This window comes from Protopterus annectens, chromosome 7.part0 (assembly GCF_019279795.1).
Source record: "Protopterus annectens isolate FY-2018-M chromosome 7.part0, PAN1.0, whole genome shotgun sequence".
In the NCBI taxonomy this organism is placed as follows: Eukaryota; Metazoa; Chordata; order Ceratodontiformes; family Protopteridae; genus Protopterus; species Protopterus annectens.
In genome coordinates, this window is record NC_056739.1 from 1,854,808,156 (window position 1) to 1,854,825,729 (window position 17,574).

Below are 17,574 nucleotides of genomic sequence, written 5' to 3' on the forward strand. Positions count from 1 at the left end.
CTCACTTAGCCCTTTAGAAAAAAAATAAAAACTAAATTGGCTGAAATATATCATGACATATTTGATTTGTTGGTCTGCATTCAGAGAACAGCTTGATTTTTTCACAGATTCTTCCTACTGTGTTTATAATTTTTCATTTGATTACTGAGAAAGGACTGAATGATCAAACTTCAATATCAGGGGAGAGGACCTGATTGCAGTTAGGAATGGATTCATATAGAGAGCATATGGTACAGAAATTCTGAGGATTATCTGCTGTTTTACAGATAAGTAGAATAGCTCATATGGTGTAACTTTGAAATAAAAAATGTCATTTGACATCTTGGCAACAGAATTATGAAGCAAATTTCTACTTCATGAACTTGGGTATGTACATGTCCAAAGAAAATTTCAGTGATGAAAATGTTGAAACAGTGCCTGTTTTTTGTGTGCTCAAAATGATCCTTAAAATATCTTTTGTACTGGGAGCCGACTATGACTAGAGTGCTTTTTGTCTTCCTTAGAGAAATAATAAAGTACAGACATAATTATTGTAAAAATCCTGTGTTCAGGATTGGTATCAGTAGTAACTCTTGCATTTTACTTATAGTTTATATACTAGTCTTTCCAGGCATGGAAGGAACAGAGCACTAATTTAAGTACATGACAATATCTTGGTGACTGCTGCAACAAGAATTTTAAGACATGTATTGATTTGGTCACATTAACTAATGTTCATATGTCACCTCGACCCTATGTAAAAATGGTAAATGTGGGCTTGATGACAATGTCGATGACAGCTGTAACTATTATTAGTAAAATAAAATCAAATCAAATAAAAAGAAAACCACAATTGGTTAGTCAGAAAAATATCATTACAAGCAAAATAGACTTGATTCTTCTAATATAACCTTACACTAATAAAATGAATCTAGACAACTTAGCTGACACCTTAAAAAATCACATTACAAGTAGAGCAAAAAGGAATCTGCATAATAACCTGTTCATAACAACATACATAAATTATATAATGCTGGGGGCAGAGCCTAGATGGCCAACTGAGATCAATGAATTTTGAGAGCTCCATAAACTAGTATAATAATATAGGAATATTTTATTATTTTCAAGTTTAAAACATCAGAAATCTATAGATAAACTACCAAACTACATAAATATCAATTTTGGTAGAGATATACAAACATTTTCATGTCAAGTAACTTGGAGATATATTGAGTCACTGAATATGAACAACTCAAGGAATTCTCATCCAGATGCTGCTTTGAAAAAAGAATTGCAATTGATGACATCTACCTTAGAGGAACTATCTTTGAAGATGGATGGCTTTAAAAATGACTTAGAAAACCTCAAATTAAATTCTCAAAAACAGACTGATACTCTTAAGGAACTATTACAGCAACACCGTACAAAAATAACAAATATAGAGACTTCTCTAAATGACATTGAAGGGAGACTCAAAGAGGAAGAATTCCAAAAAGAATTTCTGCTTAAACAGAATACATGGCTGCTTAACAAAATAAATTACTTAGAAAACAGGGAAAGGAGAAACAACATAACAATCTTTGGTCTGCCTAAAAGCACTGAAGGAGAAGACATTATTTCATTCTTAACCTGGATTCCTGAAATTTTAGACTTCAAAGAGGGACTTTCATTTGGAATTGAAAGGGTGCATAGAGCACTGAGGAAACCTGCTTCTAACTCAACAAATACTCCACCTAGATACATAGTTATAACATTTCTTTCATTTATGGACAAGGATCTAATATTAAAAACTGCTTGGAGAAAATCACCCTTAGAATACAATCAACACCTGATAAGGTTAGACAATGATTTTTCTTCCAGAATACTAGAACAAAGGAAAAAAGTCTGGCCAATAATAAAACTGTTGAAACAAAACAACATTAAAGCACAGGTGGCATTTCCAGCCAAGATAAAAAATACTTTTTGCCAATGAGATGAGAACCTTCAAATGACTTAGAAGAAGCTACTATATTCATCAAAAACAATAACGTAGTCTATCCCAGAAGAAATGGAATGGATGGCCTCTCCTCTTAAAAGAATAAAAGAAACAAATCCTGGACTGATGCTAGAAAGAAGAAACAAAAAAATGATTCCAAGATAGCTGTCCCAAAAAAATAACTCTTACAACTACATCTCTGAAACTATCAACTGATATGGTACATCACTTGTCATCTGTTTTTATTTTAAAAAAGGAGGGCTTCTTAAACAATGGAGAAACAGTAATGATTTATTCAGAATGTTCAAAAAGTCCAGTAATTCTTCACAAACAAAGGTAGGTCAAGATGGGTTACTATTTACATTATATATAAGCCAAACAAAGCAACATATAATACAAACATAAAAGTTTCTATTCCCCTACTTGAACTCGATGAATGCTTATCTTGTTTATTTTTCATTGATTTTACTTATAATTTAAGTGATTAATTAACTAATTCAACAAGGTACCATTCATCACTGTCCAGACTCAAATGTAACAAATTAACATCATGTATAATAGTAGAGTGTTTTGAAAAAAAATGCTGTCATGGAGACTAATGCCTTCTTCAGTTAAATTATGATTTAGAAATGTCATGTATATCCTGGTTAAATAATAGTAGTAAGCTCTTAGTACAAATGTCATCATTATTCTGTCTAAATATAGTTAATATCATTTATGGCAGGTATCACAGCTATGAGTGCTGTTTGATCAATGCTGATATGATGTGCATGGATGCAGCTGTGTCTGGCAGCTAGTAGAAATGTCATTATTATTCTGTCTAAACATAGTATCAGTTATGGCAGGTATCATAGCTTTGAGCGATGTTTGATCAATCCTGATATGTTGTGCGTGGATGCAGCTGTGTCTGGCAGCTTGTACAAATGTCATTATTATGCTGTCTAAACATAGTTAATATCAATTATGGCAGGTATCATAGCTTTGAGTGCTGTTCGATTAAGCCTGACGGTGCGTGTGGAGGCAGCTGTGTCTGGCAGCTGTTGTATGTTGCCGTTTTTGTCTCCAGGAAGCTGCGAGTTGTGGCTTGTGATCGCAGTTTACTGATGCTTGTGTATTAGGAAGAGACATTTGGTGTTTTAGCTGGGATCCAGGGGAAGGGGATGGATACAACTGTGATTTGGCATATTTTGGCAGAGAATAGTTTGTTTATACATCTGCTGAGTGAGTGGTGGGAAGGCTGGAAGAATGTGTTATCTCTTCTTGTGGCAGCTTGTTGGGAAGTTTTTTTTTTTTTTTATCTGTTTGCTCTCCGTTCTTTTCCTGGCTGCTGCCTTGCTAAAAGGGAGAGAATTTAGGCTTGAAGTTGCAGTGAAGTGAAGCTTTGCTTCAGGTGCACTACGAGCCTCTGGTATGCAATACACAGATACACTAACAGAAACAGATGCTCCCAGGTTGCTATGGTAATGGAGACAGAGTGACGATAATGCTTAATGGCTCTGAGGAGCCCCTGAGATGATTCTCAGCAAGGAAGTTTTTGGTTTTAAAAAAATACTAAGCGCAATTTTATATTTAAAATGTATTTTGGTCCAAACACATTAAGGACTTACATAAGAGTGGAAGTCTGAGTTATTGTGAAAGACTAACAGCACTTGGTCTTGAGCAGTACCCTTTGCAGTGGTCTGGGAGGTGAGTTTGCTTGGACGTGTTGGGCATATGGGGGTAGCTGATCCTAGGAGTGTTTAGGGTTGCTGGGAAGTGCTAGACAGTCATCAGATTTCCTTCACTGAAATATCTGTGGGAATGGAAGATGTGTTGAGTGGTTCACTGGCACAGTGGCCACTGCATGGAACAGGCTGGTAAAATGGAACAGGACAAATATTGGTTTGGATATTTTAAGAATAGCCTAGGAACACACCACATGAACTAATGAATGGTATTCTGGCAAAACTGGAAGGGCATTGTTGCCCGTGCTTGAAGTACTGATATGTGTGTATGTAAGGATGGAAATATACTTATAAGAAATAAGAAACTAGAAGGGTCTCATACTTTAAAGTCTATGGACTGTATAAACATGCCTGGAAGGAGCTAATAATAAGAATAAACATTACAGCTTGTGGTCTCTCAAATAACTAAGCAACAGCCAAAAAAAAAAAAAAAAACACACACACACAATACTTATGTAATGTATGATTTTAGTAAATCTAGACATAAAATATATAATCATCATATAAGATGAAGCAGTCTTCTGAATTTAGATATTAAAGACAGGATTTAATAACATGGGCTTGTGTATAATAACACTACTGTCTTAACTTGTCATAAATGACACACACTACGTTCAACATCAAGGGGAAGTATGATGATTTTCTTATATAAATAAATGTGCATAACAAGTCATGTAATTGCTTTAGCAAATACAACTTAAAAAAACTGGAAAATTTCAAGTTGGCATAGGTGAATGTGTGTCTTTAAAAACAAACTCTTAAAAAAAGAAACCCTGTTGATTTTAAAGTATGGTACTTTGGAGCCTCAAGGACTCAACAAAGAATGTAATTGGAAGTATGTGATTTGAATTGTATGCTTAATTGATTAATTGTTTTGTGCAATATGCTGTATATAAGCAAACAGAATTTTGTGGTGTTTTTACTCTTGGAAGGCTGTGTAAGCCGAGGTGCTGTGTTTCATTAAATTTGCTTACTTTTTGGATCCGTGGCCTTGGTGGTATTTTATCATGTAATTGCTTTAACATGAATTGTAGTTTTTGTAACCCATCTTGACCATACATAATACTTAGCGGTTACCAAGGTAACTAACTTTTTATACATGACATCAAACTGACAAAGTTGTTCAAGAGAAACAATAGAAGCCTGAACTTGAAATGTCACAGAATGTAGCAATCATATCCTGAACAAATAGTATTAAATTGACAATAGACAGTTTAATAACATGGGCTTGTGTATAATACCACTACTGTTTTAACTTGTCATAAATGACATGCACTGTATTGAACATCAAGGGGAAGCATGATGATTTTCTCATATAAGTAAATGTGCATAACAAGTCATATAATTGCTTTAACTTGAATTGTGGTTTTGTAACCCATCTTGCCCATACATAATACTTAAACTGTTACCAAGGTAACTGATGTTTTATACATGAGATCAAACTGAGAAAGCTGATCAAGGGAAACAATACAAGCCTGGACTAGGGATGTCACAGAATGTAACAATCACATTCAGAACAAATAGTATTAAATTGGCAATAATCACTCAGTTTAACCTTTGCTGATTATACAAAATAGAATGCTGCCATTTAAATCTAACAACTTTTATAACACAAACTTGATACTTTAAGTAAGTTAGTTACAAACAAATTGATTACTTAAATGCTAGCAAACAATGAAATTTAACTTCTGATATATCCAGTAAAAATCATTGTATTATAAACATTAGGTATAAATAGTATTACCATTTAATTATATTAAGTAATACGTTTTGAAAGAATTCATCAATAAGGGTGAATATGTTATATAACTATGTACTATAATCTTTTACTGAGGTTTTATTTATGATACATCCTACTTTAATATGATTGAATTGCTTGTCATCTATCTTTCATGTAAATATTAATTGCTTATACAATAAGACATTTATATTGTTTTAGAATTCTGTCTAATCTACAATAGTACTATATCTGTTCAAAATAACATAAATGTTGCTTATTCCTATTACAAATATTTTCCATATGATAAATCAATTTATGTAGCTCAAATGTTCTGGATTGTCAAGGTATGAGTGATAATCTGATGAACTTAGGTTTATCCATCAGATTAGGACTGATTTTCTTTGCATGGCTAGTGCGACATTTAGTTTTGTTAGCATTTATTAATTTAAATTTATTTCACAAAAACATTTTAGTATGCCAGACCAAAACATTATTTTATTGGTAAACACTCAAAGTATAAAACTGATAATTTCCTTTAAAAGCTCAAACATATACTTTATAGTTATCAGAGGAAAATGTTTAATAGTCACAATAAAACAACAAATACATAGTCTAAATAATCTAAGATGGATTTAACTTTATTATCTTTAAATACCAATGGCTTTAACAATCCTAGCAAGAGATCAAATCTACTGAAATATTTAAAACAGAACAAAGCACAAATTGTCTTCCTTCAAGAAACTCATTTCAAAACAAATGACAATTCAAATGGAATCCTAAGGAATATTGATATTGGCACAATCCACTTATAAGACAAAGACAAAAGGGGTAACAATTTTATACAAAACAAATGTGATTAACCCAGAAATCATTTATAAGTATGAAGATAAAGAAGGCCTTATGGCATTAGTAATAGTTAAATATAATAACAGAATATGGACCCTAGCCAATCTATACTGGCTCCCAGGCATTGGACAGGAACTGTTAAAAAAACACTTGGATTTAATTTCCAATATTTATAAAGCCGACTTAATATTAGGAGATTTTAACTGTATATTTGATATTTATGAAACTACAAATAAAAGACTGCTGCATACATCTGCTGTATCAAAAGCTTTAAACAAGTGGGTAGAATCATTTCATCTTGTAGATACTTTCAAATTTAAAGAAGATAAACCTTTGTTGTTTTCCCATCAAGATTACAGATTTGGTACCCAAACTAGAGTAGTTAAAATATTTGCTGCCTATGACTTACACTCGAAAATCATTAATTTCTCAATCATTCCCTGCCCCTTTTCAGACCATAATTCTTTGATACTAAAACTGCAAAATGGGTACAAACCATTACTCTTTAACTCAAGAATTCCAGCATATATAACTAAAATTAAAGAGTTCAAACCCTGGTTATTATCTGAATTACAGTTCTTCTTAGATATTAATTACACCACAGAGATAAATAAAATAATGATATGAGACTCATTAAAAGCTTACATATATGGTAAAACCCTAACTTGGTATAAAAAAAACAGAAAATGGGATTTCGAATTATTAGATCTACAATCCAAACTTTTGTCAGTAAAAGCTGAAAAAAATCAAAATCATTTGGAGATAAAAAAGAAAGTAGAAGTATTAAACAATAAATACAACAAAATTCTAACACCTAAAACTAGTTTAGCTTTAGAAAAACAAAAAATGAATACCTTGGCCACTTCTCCCAAATATCTACATAATTTATCCACAAGAATCAAAATGCAATCAAAAGCTAATAACATTAAACGTATCTTCTATGAAAAAAAGGGAAAATGTCTCAGATATAGGTGACATTCTTGATACCTATAGAAATCACTTTATGGAACATTTCCAAAAAATATATACATATTGATCAATTAAATCTAGATGAAAAATGTTCTTATATAAAAAAAAAAAAAATACCAGAAAAATTAAAACTAGATCTGCAGCACACATATCCTATAAAGAAATTACAGATATAATAAAAGAGGGTAAAAATAATAAAGCTCCAGATATAGATGGCATAATTATGGAAATATATAAACTTTTTCCTTCAAAGATACTATCCCTCTTCCATAAAACTCTATTAGAAATTCAGTCACAAGCTTTAATTACACCCGCTTGGAAATATTCCTTAATCACACCAATCCTAAAGGAAAACAATTCCCCAAACCTCAGTACCTCATATAGATCTATATCATTATTAAATAATGACTATAAGATATTCATGACAATATTAGCTAACAGAATGAAAATACCACTATCCAAAACAATAAATAATGATCAAACTGTATTTATATATCATAGACTCACACATGACAATATTAAAAGGATAGTTTCTCTTATAGATTATGTTAATAAAGAAAATAAAGGAACACATAATTGGCTTAGATATAGAGAAGGCCTTTGATTCTCTAAATTGGGACTATTTATTCAAAATCCTAATGCTATTTGAATTTCATCCTGCATCCTTTGTTTATCTCCTACAGAATATATATACAAATAATTTAGCATATGTCAGTAAGCTCCTTTTACCTCTGAATATATACATATAACAAAAGGCACTAAACAAGGATGTCCCATGTCACTTATTCTATTTGCTCTGGCTATTGAAATATTGGCAGATTCAATTCCTAACAATATAAAAATCAAAGGAATAGATGTTTATGAACAATGCAATTCTAAAGTAATGCTTTTTGCTGATGACATATTCTTAACATTATCTTGTTGTATCTTTCGGCTTTTCCCAGTTAGGAATCGCCACAGCGGAACTCCGGTCCATTAATGATTGGTAGTTGATTTTTACATGCCGAGTTACCAGACCTGATGCACAACCTTCAATGAAGGTATGCCCATTCACGCATGTCACCACGCAGAAGACGCTCTAGCTTAGAATCGAACCGGACAGAGTCTTACTGTGAGGCGACGGCGCTACCACAGCACCACCACTCTTAACATTATCTAATACAAAAAAATTAGAAGAATTAAATATATTAATTGACAAATATCGCATGACTTTAGGACTCCATTTCAATAAATCAAAATCAAAAGTTTTATTTTTAAATAAAAAAAGAACTGCAGACTAAGGGGGTTCACATCACAGGGAAACAAGAATATACCTTAAAATATCTAGGAATTGAATTATGCAAGGATAATAATGAATTAGTCTCAAAAAAACTACAATAATATCATCAATAAAATTAAAATCTCTAGAAAAATGGAACAAAATAATATTAACATTTGAAGATAGACTACAATTAATAAACATGGTTTTACTGTCCAATATCTTATATATATAGCCTTGGCAATACAACTGTTACCAGAAAGGAATATACTTTAAGAAATAAATTCATGCCTAATAAAATTTTTATGGTTCCCCAAAAGAAACAGAATAGCTTTAATACATCATATCAGACCATGGAAACAGGGAGGGTTAAACTTTCCCGATATACAAATATATATAAAAGCATCAATATCTAAAACAATCTCAGATTGGATATGTTCAAATTACTCTGCAAATTGGAAATAATTACTAACTGTAATATCAATAAATTAATTTGATTTACAAACAAAAATCAAATAACAGATAAAAACAATTTGCCATGGCACATATGTATTAGAATGCAATATAACATAACTAAACTGACTAAAACTCATATGATTAATTATTACATTGACTCATTTAGGAAAATTATGAATGCAAATATAGATTTAAAAATCTGGCTTGATCTTTTAAAACCATTTATAGTCACAAAGAACTTTCCACATAAAATATAAAGAGAAATTATTAATTCCTGGGAACAGAAAGAATTTGTTTGTTGGCTCCAATGTATCAAAGAACTAAAAGTTTTAGATATGCAAGTAATAAAAACAACATAAAAAATTCCACAACAGGACTGACTAACTTTACAGAGTATTCTGAAATATTTGCAAGATTTAAGTAGCATAATTAACAATTCTTTATTTAAAGAAATACCTAAATTTATGAAATACATATATGAAATCATATGTAATGACTCTGACATGAGAAACAGTATTTCAAATTTTACAAAATATTGATAAACTATAAAACAACACCCAAAACCTCATATTGGAGATATATAACAAAAGGACACTCAATACAGTTAATTGAAGATACTAAAACAAATATCTTATTATCGATAAAATATACATCCTTTACACAATACTGGAAAGTTTTTAATTGGAAATGCTTGCACAGAGCATACTTAACCCCAGACAGAATCATTACAATTAGTTCTTCCATAAAAGGCATATGCTGGGGATGTGAGGAAGTACACAATGCAGACTGGAACCACATTTTCTTTGATTGTGTTAAAATTAAGCCATTCTGGAATGGTATTAATAACTTTCTACAAGCTTTATTTAATGAATCATTCTATTTAACTAAAGTTCTTGTATTATTAAATGTGAACGAAGGTCCTCATTTGAATAGGTCAAACATGTATCTAGTATGGACTATACTTGCAATTTCAAGGAAGTGTATAACAAGAAAATGGAATACAAACACAATACCAACTTTGGAAGACTTCTACAGCCTACTGAAGACCGCAATTAAAATTAAAGAACTAAGAATTTATCCAAAGCCATTTATCAACAACCCTTAGGGAAAAGTCTTATTGTTGATTGACACTATACAATAATTGATCAGACACTCTGATAATGGATTGGACATACTTATAAAGTAACTGTAAACATTAAGATCTGTTATAGTGTCAGGCTAATCTAACTAGTGTACATAGTTATTTAATATGTTATGTATAAATACTATGGAATTCACTCAAATGTATTTGAAAAAAAAAACTGAGGAAAAAAAGAAATTATATTATGCTCTATTAAATAAGTTAAACAATGTCATTGTCAAATCCCACTAAAATGAACAAGAACCAGTAATTCAAACTAAAAGAAGAGTAAAAAACAGGTAGGTGGAACATGTACAGGTCTGTTTTGTGGGTCCCCTGAAACATCTTGTGCTTTAGCATTAGATAACTAATTTTTGTGACTTCTGGCTTTACTACTCATCTTGAAATTTGTTCCCTAGACTCAGAGTAAGATGTAAAATATTTCAAGTATCATAGTCTAGGTACCACCCACACCCTCACTCACACATATCCATATTAATGCATATATGTGTTTGTATGTGTTTCTGTCACACAAGCATATGTACACACACACACACACACACACACACACACACACACACACACACACACACACACACACACACACACACACACACACACACACACACACACACACACACACACACACACACACACACACACACACACACACACATATATATATATATATATATATATACATACATACACACACACACACACACACACACACACACACACACACACACACACATATATATATATATATATATATATACACACACACACACACACACACACACACACACACACACACACACACACACACACACACACACACACACACACACACACACACACACACACACACACACACACACATATATATATATACATACATACACACACACACACACACACACACACACACACACACACACACATATATATATATATATATATACATACACACACACACACACACACACACATATATATATATATATATATATATATATATATATACATATACACACACACACACACACACACACACACACACACACACACACACACACACACACACACACACACACACATATACATTTCCCCAAGATCAGTGTGTAGATGAAACAGATGATGTAGTATCGGTTTCCATTTGCATGACACCACTGTCCATCCAAAAGTGCAAATGGCAAGCTCTTACTTTCTCATATTATTACCCACATTATTATTATTATTACTCAACACTAAGTTGTTAACATAAATGGTGAAGTCCAGAAACTAATAATCTCATAACTTCAGTACTGGCATTATTGAAAATGTGAACCAACTTCTTGCACAGTGCATCAGTATGTTTAGTTCTGTTTGGAAATCTAAAAACCCTTAACACAAACAGCATCTTTTGAGTCGCTATACAGTGTTTCAGGTAAAAAATCTCCAGTTCATTAGTAAGCATTTGACATAGTATATATTAGGAAACAATGCATAAAAGTTTTTATGTATTTGTGTGCACATTTGAAAGTATTTATATATTTGTTGGTTGCTGACACTGTTCCAGAATTATATTTTTATGCAACTGCTGATGCCCTTATAGCTGTACTTATATGGCTTTTAGCCACTTTGCATGCAAAACTATATTTTGTAAGACTACATGAACCAATGCATGTGTATATAACTTTTTTCTCACATAATAGATTTTAAAGGATGTTTCACTTTATTTCATTCATTTATTACAGAAAAGAAAACAAAAACGTATTTTGTGTTTTATTACAATGAACATCTTCAGGCTTATGTCATTTCCATCTGTCTTTTCTGATATGATCACCATGTTTCTTTCCAACCATGATTAGAAATTATTAGTTGTGTTATGAAGTATAGGCCATAACATGAAGATAGTGTCACTGTACATACTCAGACTCAGTTCAGTTAGTGGCCAATTGTAAGGTACAGAAGGCAGATGTACAAGATATTTGCTTTGAGGAATACCCCCTTTGGTAGGGTGGGGGGGCTGAGGCAGGATGTATTATTATCAGATCCTCAGATGCTAAGTGTTATGTTTTCTTCATGGTAATATGCTTTTTATGTAAAAAACAAAAAACAAAAAACAAAAAACAAGTTGAAGCTTAATTCAAGAGACAACAAAAAATAAGAAATAAAAACTTAGATGAGGCTGCATCATGACTACTCAGTATGGCAATGACAACAAACTACCCATAGAGAAAAGAAAAATATCAGAGGAAGTATGTGTTTGCTAAACTGAAACACCAGTCCACACCTTTAGGAGAGTCTCATAATTATTCATGATATTCTGGAGCTTACCATTGACAAATCTCAGTCCAATGTCTAGAAGTCTCAGGATTAGGGGTCATGGCCCAGTATGCATAAACTGTTTGAAGAGGTAGAGACTGATTACTTCTCCCAGGGGAGAGGGTTTGGATGTATATTATTGGACGCATACTCTACAATCTCCAGTTGAGACTGGGATAGGTGGGGCATTTGCATTCACAGGGGATTTTTGGGGGCGACTTCACTTGTGAAAATGGGTAACACATTTCTACATTTCTCCACTCTGTGTCCAAGCCATGTGATTTTACAGGCATGTGCACAGGGCAGATAAGGTGCATGCCATCTACATTTACCTGGCCAAGGCACTCAATACAACACCCCACTCAAGTATTGTTGACAAATTCCCAGAACTAGGCATAAATCCTTACATAACTCACTGGATTGTCCACTGACTCACAGATAGGACCTAAGAAGTCAGGACTGGTGAGATCTCTTCCATCAAGAGACCAGTCACCAGCAGAGTATCCCATAGCAGCATGTTGGGTCTGCTCCTGTTTGGCATCTACTTCTTGGAAGTTAAGTCTAATGTCAAAGGCCTCTGGTTCACCAAGATCGCAGATGACAGTAAACTGGGAGCCCTCATAGATTCTCTCCATGGCACCCACATCCTACAAGAGGGTCCAACACAAACAATTGACTGGTGTGAAAACATGGATTAAATGTCAATGCAAAGAAATGCATTATAGTGCCCTTTGGCAAACTATCTACCCAAGCTAATTACTTAATTGATAAAACACCCTTAAGAGTTGACACAATAGTTATGGATCTGGGAATATATGCAGACAGTAATTTGACATTCAAACAACATGTAGCCAAGATAGTAAAAAAAAAATTCTGTGTCTTCCAACTCATAAGCAAGGGTATGACATCCAGGTCCAGGAACGTAATCACTCTACTCAGTCTTTATCAGACCCATCATTGAATACAATGCCTCCTTTGGCATATACCTAACCAGGCACTTGCAACAGTTGAAATGCCCTCAAAGGTTCCTCACCAGGAGAATACCCTGTCCTACACAGATCACCTTAAGGTCCCATCTCTGTACTCAGTCTCCTACAAATTACTGACAGGTGCTCGATGACTAAAATATAAGGCATCCTCATATCCAGCTCTGATGGATCTCTTGCACATCCACTAGGCAAACAGCACAAGAAACACTAGATCAAAGGACATCAACTTTGTCTGCGACATGAATAGGACCTGCTGAAAAGACCAATATGCGTCTCAAAGGATCCCTGATCCCCAAGCTATGGTATAAGCTCCCTATCTACATGAAGCAGAGTTCATCGCTGACCATAGTCAAAAGAAACCTTCACTAGTGGATGGGAAATTGCAAATTCAGTCTGGCCCTCATGTCTCTGATGGAGAGAGATTGACAGTAAATAAATTAATCCCCAGCTAACATAACACCACACCATAACCCTTAGCTACCTATTTACTAACATACCCCACCTTACAGGTATATAAGGAACTCTGGGACAAAACTGGGTTGGGTTGCACGGTTAGGCATGTAAAGACCCTGGTGGTTGTTAGCCTATAAGGCTGCAAGGTGAAAATCCATATAAAGGTTGCTGTGATGACAGTGCAATAGTCATTCTCATGTCCTGTGAAAAGAAAAGGGTGAAAGTATTCATGGTGATAGTTTGATGGTAAACACATATGACCATAAAAATGAAAGGCAAAAAAAATGCATAGGGTAGCTGAAAGAATCCCAAGTAGTCCTATACACAATTTCAGGAACTTACTCAGTATCCAGAGAGGGGAAGCCACATTCCTCTTTGTGAAGATCTAAAGCAGCAAAAACATGTACCAAGAACACAGAGAATAGAATACTACTTACTCTTATTGAGGTCAACCCAGCTGTGGAAGCAAGGTGGGTGATGAAAGATAAAGGTCTATCTGACATAGTCTAAAGGTCCTGCCCAGGTTTAAATGATGTCTGCTGTCATACATTTCTAGACGTACACTTCTGACAAGTACCCAGATAATTGGCATAGGGGTACTGACACTTGGAACCATTCACAAGTATACCAGCCTGGGCTTCTTGACTAGGCCAAGAGCCTTTTTTGTGTCCTGAGGTGCTTATGTCATCTCCACTATATATGGCAAGCCAGCAGAATACAGACATGCCACAAGTTGCTCAGTATTTCCTCCTGAGCCTGAATACAATCCTTTTGCAGTATTGGGCAAAGCAGGTTAAAATCTTGCATGGATGACACAGCATATCACCACAATGTGTGCCTCTAATAACAGTGTTATAATGCAGGCCCTTTAAGGATATACAAGGAGTTTAGTATACATCTGGAAGACGTGTTTTAATGAGTGCTTTGGAAATCTATGAAATAATCATATATTTAGCACATACAGGATACACAATAATGCATACTTAGGTAAAATCTCACTCTTAGCACAGCAGTATTTAACAATGCAGGAAAATATTGAGTGAGACTATGGATGAAAACAAATTTTGTGCATATGCTGGATTAATTTGTCTTCTTCTTCTAGACTGTCATACTGTAAATAATTTTATACTCATACTGTGTTATCTTTGTCTTATTTTATCTTATATATCTGAAACCTTATTATGGCTTATCTAGGCTTCCTCTACTTTAATTAGTTTTGTCTACTGACTAATGCTACAGTAATAACTTCAAGCCAATATACATATTTGTGTGTGTGTGTGTGTACAATTATGTATAATTACATTGTGATTCACTGAGCCAACATAGATTATTGATTATTGTCAATTTATCAACTCAAAAGTTGTAACACCAGGATGGGCTTTAACATGTTTTCGGCAGTAGGAAGAAAGTCCTGCCCTTCCCACTTTAGCTGCACAGCAAGCCAAGATTTAATAGACCGGGCACAATGAAATATATCTCAAGCAAGCCCAACTCAGCAATGTTTTTGTGCATATGCATGTGTGTGTGTATATATATATATATATATATATATATATATATATATATATATATAGCCCAGCTTTGGTTTCAAGCCAAGGTGACATTTCGTAGAAAAGAGATGTAAAAATATAAAAACAAAGCTTTGTTGTTTGTACTGCATATTCCATAATTGTCTGACCTTTCTACATCATCAGGTGAGGGGTGATATGGGTCTATGAGATGCAGGAGGCTGGAGCTCTAACTGTGACCCAGGCAACCCATGTACAGTTAGTGACCCCAGCTTTGAAGGAGGCAATCAAGGAGAGGGAGTGGTGAAGCAGAATGGCCTATTCACTTCTTTTGGATCATGAGGTCAGTTGCTCACACTCGGAGGCACACTGTGAAATGCAGTTTCCGTAGTGGTGAGAAGGGAAGCCACTTTTCATGATTTGAGGGTGGAGGAAGCCTTACTTGGAGGGAATGTCCTTTGCAAAAGTGAGGGGAAAATCCTCTCCTTTCAGCCCATTGCATGCCCCCTCCCTGGTGCTTTGCAGGGTGCATTCAGAGTTATGGTTTAACATAAAGATCCCAAACCACCTCTGATATCTCTCTGAATGATGGATTCTCTTGATCAACTCTCACCCTGGCAATAGGGAATGAATGGGGTGATTGACTGGGAGTGGGCTGATGAATTAGAGACAGTGGGGGCAAAAAGTATAAAAAGAAGAGATGCGATGGAAGAAGATGTCACAAAGAATATATGAACTATTATAGTGTGTGGAACATATTCTACAAAAAGCTTTATGTAAACATTTTTTTTTGTGACAACCTAAAGAGGTTCCTGTTTTTTGTGGTGGAGAAAGTTAGGCTTGTTGTGGGAGACAAGATAGATTTTTGTAAAAAACAAGATGATATGACAGCTAAAACTAGAGTTTATCTCTCATGGTCTCAACAGACACCTTAGTGTATTAAGTGACCATAAATTAAGATGCTTATCTTTAAAAGTAATATTTTTCTTCACTGTTTTATATTGCATTATGTTAAACTTATTTTAAATGCAAAATTGTATTTTTTATGGTTTCATGGCTGCATATTTATACAGCTGTTATTGTCGTTTTAGTATTTGTTAATTTTTAGATTACGTGATCTGGATGTTTTTTGGTAATTTTTTTACACATTTCTTATAAAGTGATCGAGAAAGTGATTTATTTATAGAATGATTCCTTGTTGTCTGCTCATAATATCGACAATCCATATTGGTCTGGTTTCATGAGCCATCAATGTACTGAGATTGCTCTTACTGGGGTAAAGAATAATCTGCTGAATGATCTGTTAATGGCAAAGGATCAAAGGTATTACGCTACATTTCTCTTCCTTGATCTCTTAGCAGCATTTGACACACTGGTCAACTGTGGCCTACAGGAGCACAACCGGAATTACTGTAGCATTACAACATTGTTTGTGAATGGTTTAAATCTTACCTATTTGAATGACCACAGAGAGCTATTTCCAGCATAGTCACCTTTTTTCCACTCCTCTTCTATACAGTCTTTGACTTGTGATGTTTCTCACACCTCCAGTTTGGCTGTACACACATTCAGTGTGCATGTTACCTGTAGGAGATAGCATTAGCTGGATGGTTTTGGGTTGTCATTCTTGTACTGTTTACACTCAATTGCCCTTGCCTTTTTCTTGGGCTATACAGTGTTCCTTCATATCCTAGAAAAGTACATGGAACTATTCTTAACTTGATGCCATCTAGTTACCTGTACCTTCAGCCAGACCATATGGGGGCTATAACTATTGATTTGACTGTGAAATCCTCAACAGTTCCCTGGCTTTCTACCATAAATTTATTATGGGAGAAACATAATTGAATTTATGAATGTAGTACATGACATGGGCATTTTCTAGATGATTCAGTGCCATTAAAGGACCAAGTGGCAATAGTCATGGAGACATCACGTTTCTGTTGCAGAATATTAACTGGACCAAAGATTTTGTTCCTTCAGAGGTTTTGTCCATGTTTGTCTGCACTTTGGTCACTTCCTGTCAGGACAATTATAAAATCTGTTTCCTGGGCTAGGTAACTGCAACCTCTGGTGCCTCCACTGGATTCAGACCTCCCTAGCTAGAATTTGCATGGCATCTTCCATTTGTAACAAATTAAACCTGCACTCTGGGATCTGCATGGCATGTATGACCCACACAGGCTGGATGACAAGATGTTATTATTACTTTTTAATCTTGCATAATCTGTGCTCTGACTCTTTAAGTGAGTTGCTGGTATCCTACC

The 17,574-nt window shown here is 34.2% G+C and overlaps 1 long non-coding RNA gene across 3 annotated transcripts in view; it reads left to right on the forward strand.

The window, feature by feature from the left end:
* The window catches only part of LOC122807252, a 1,461,171-nt gene that overhangs the window by 21,659 nt on the left and 1,421,938 nt on the right, over nucleotides 1-17,574 (forward strand). The gene's annotated exons all lie outside the window — the stretch shown is intronic.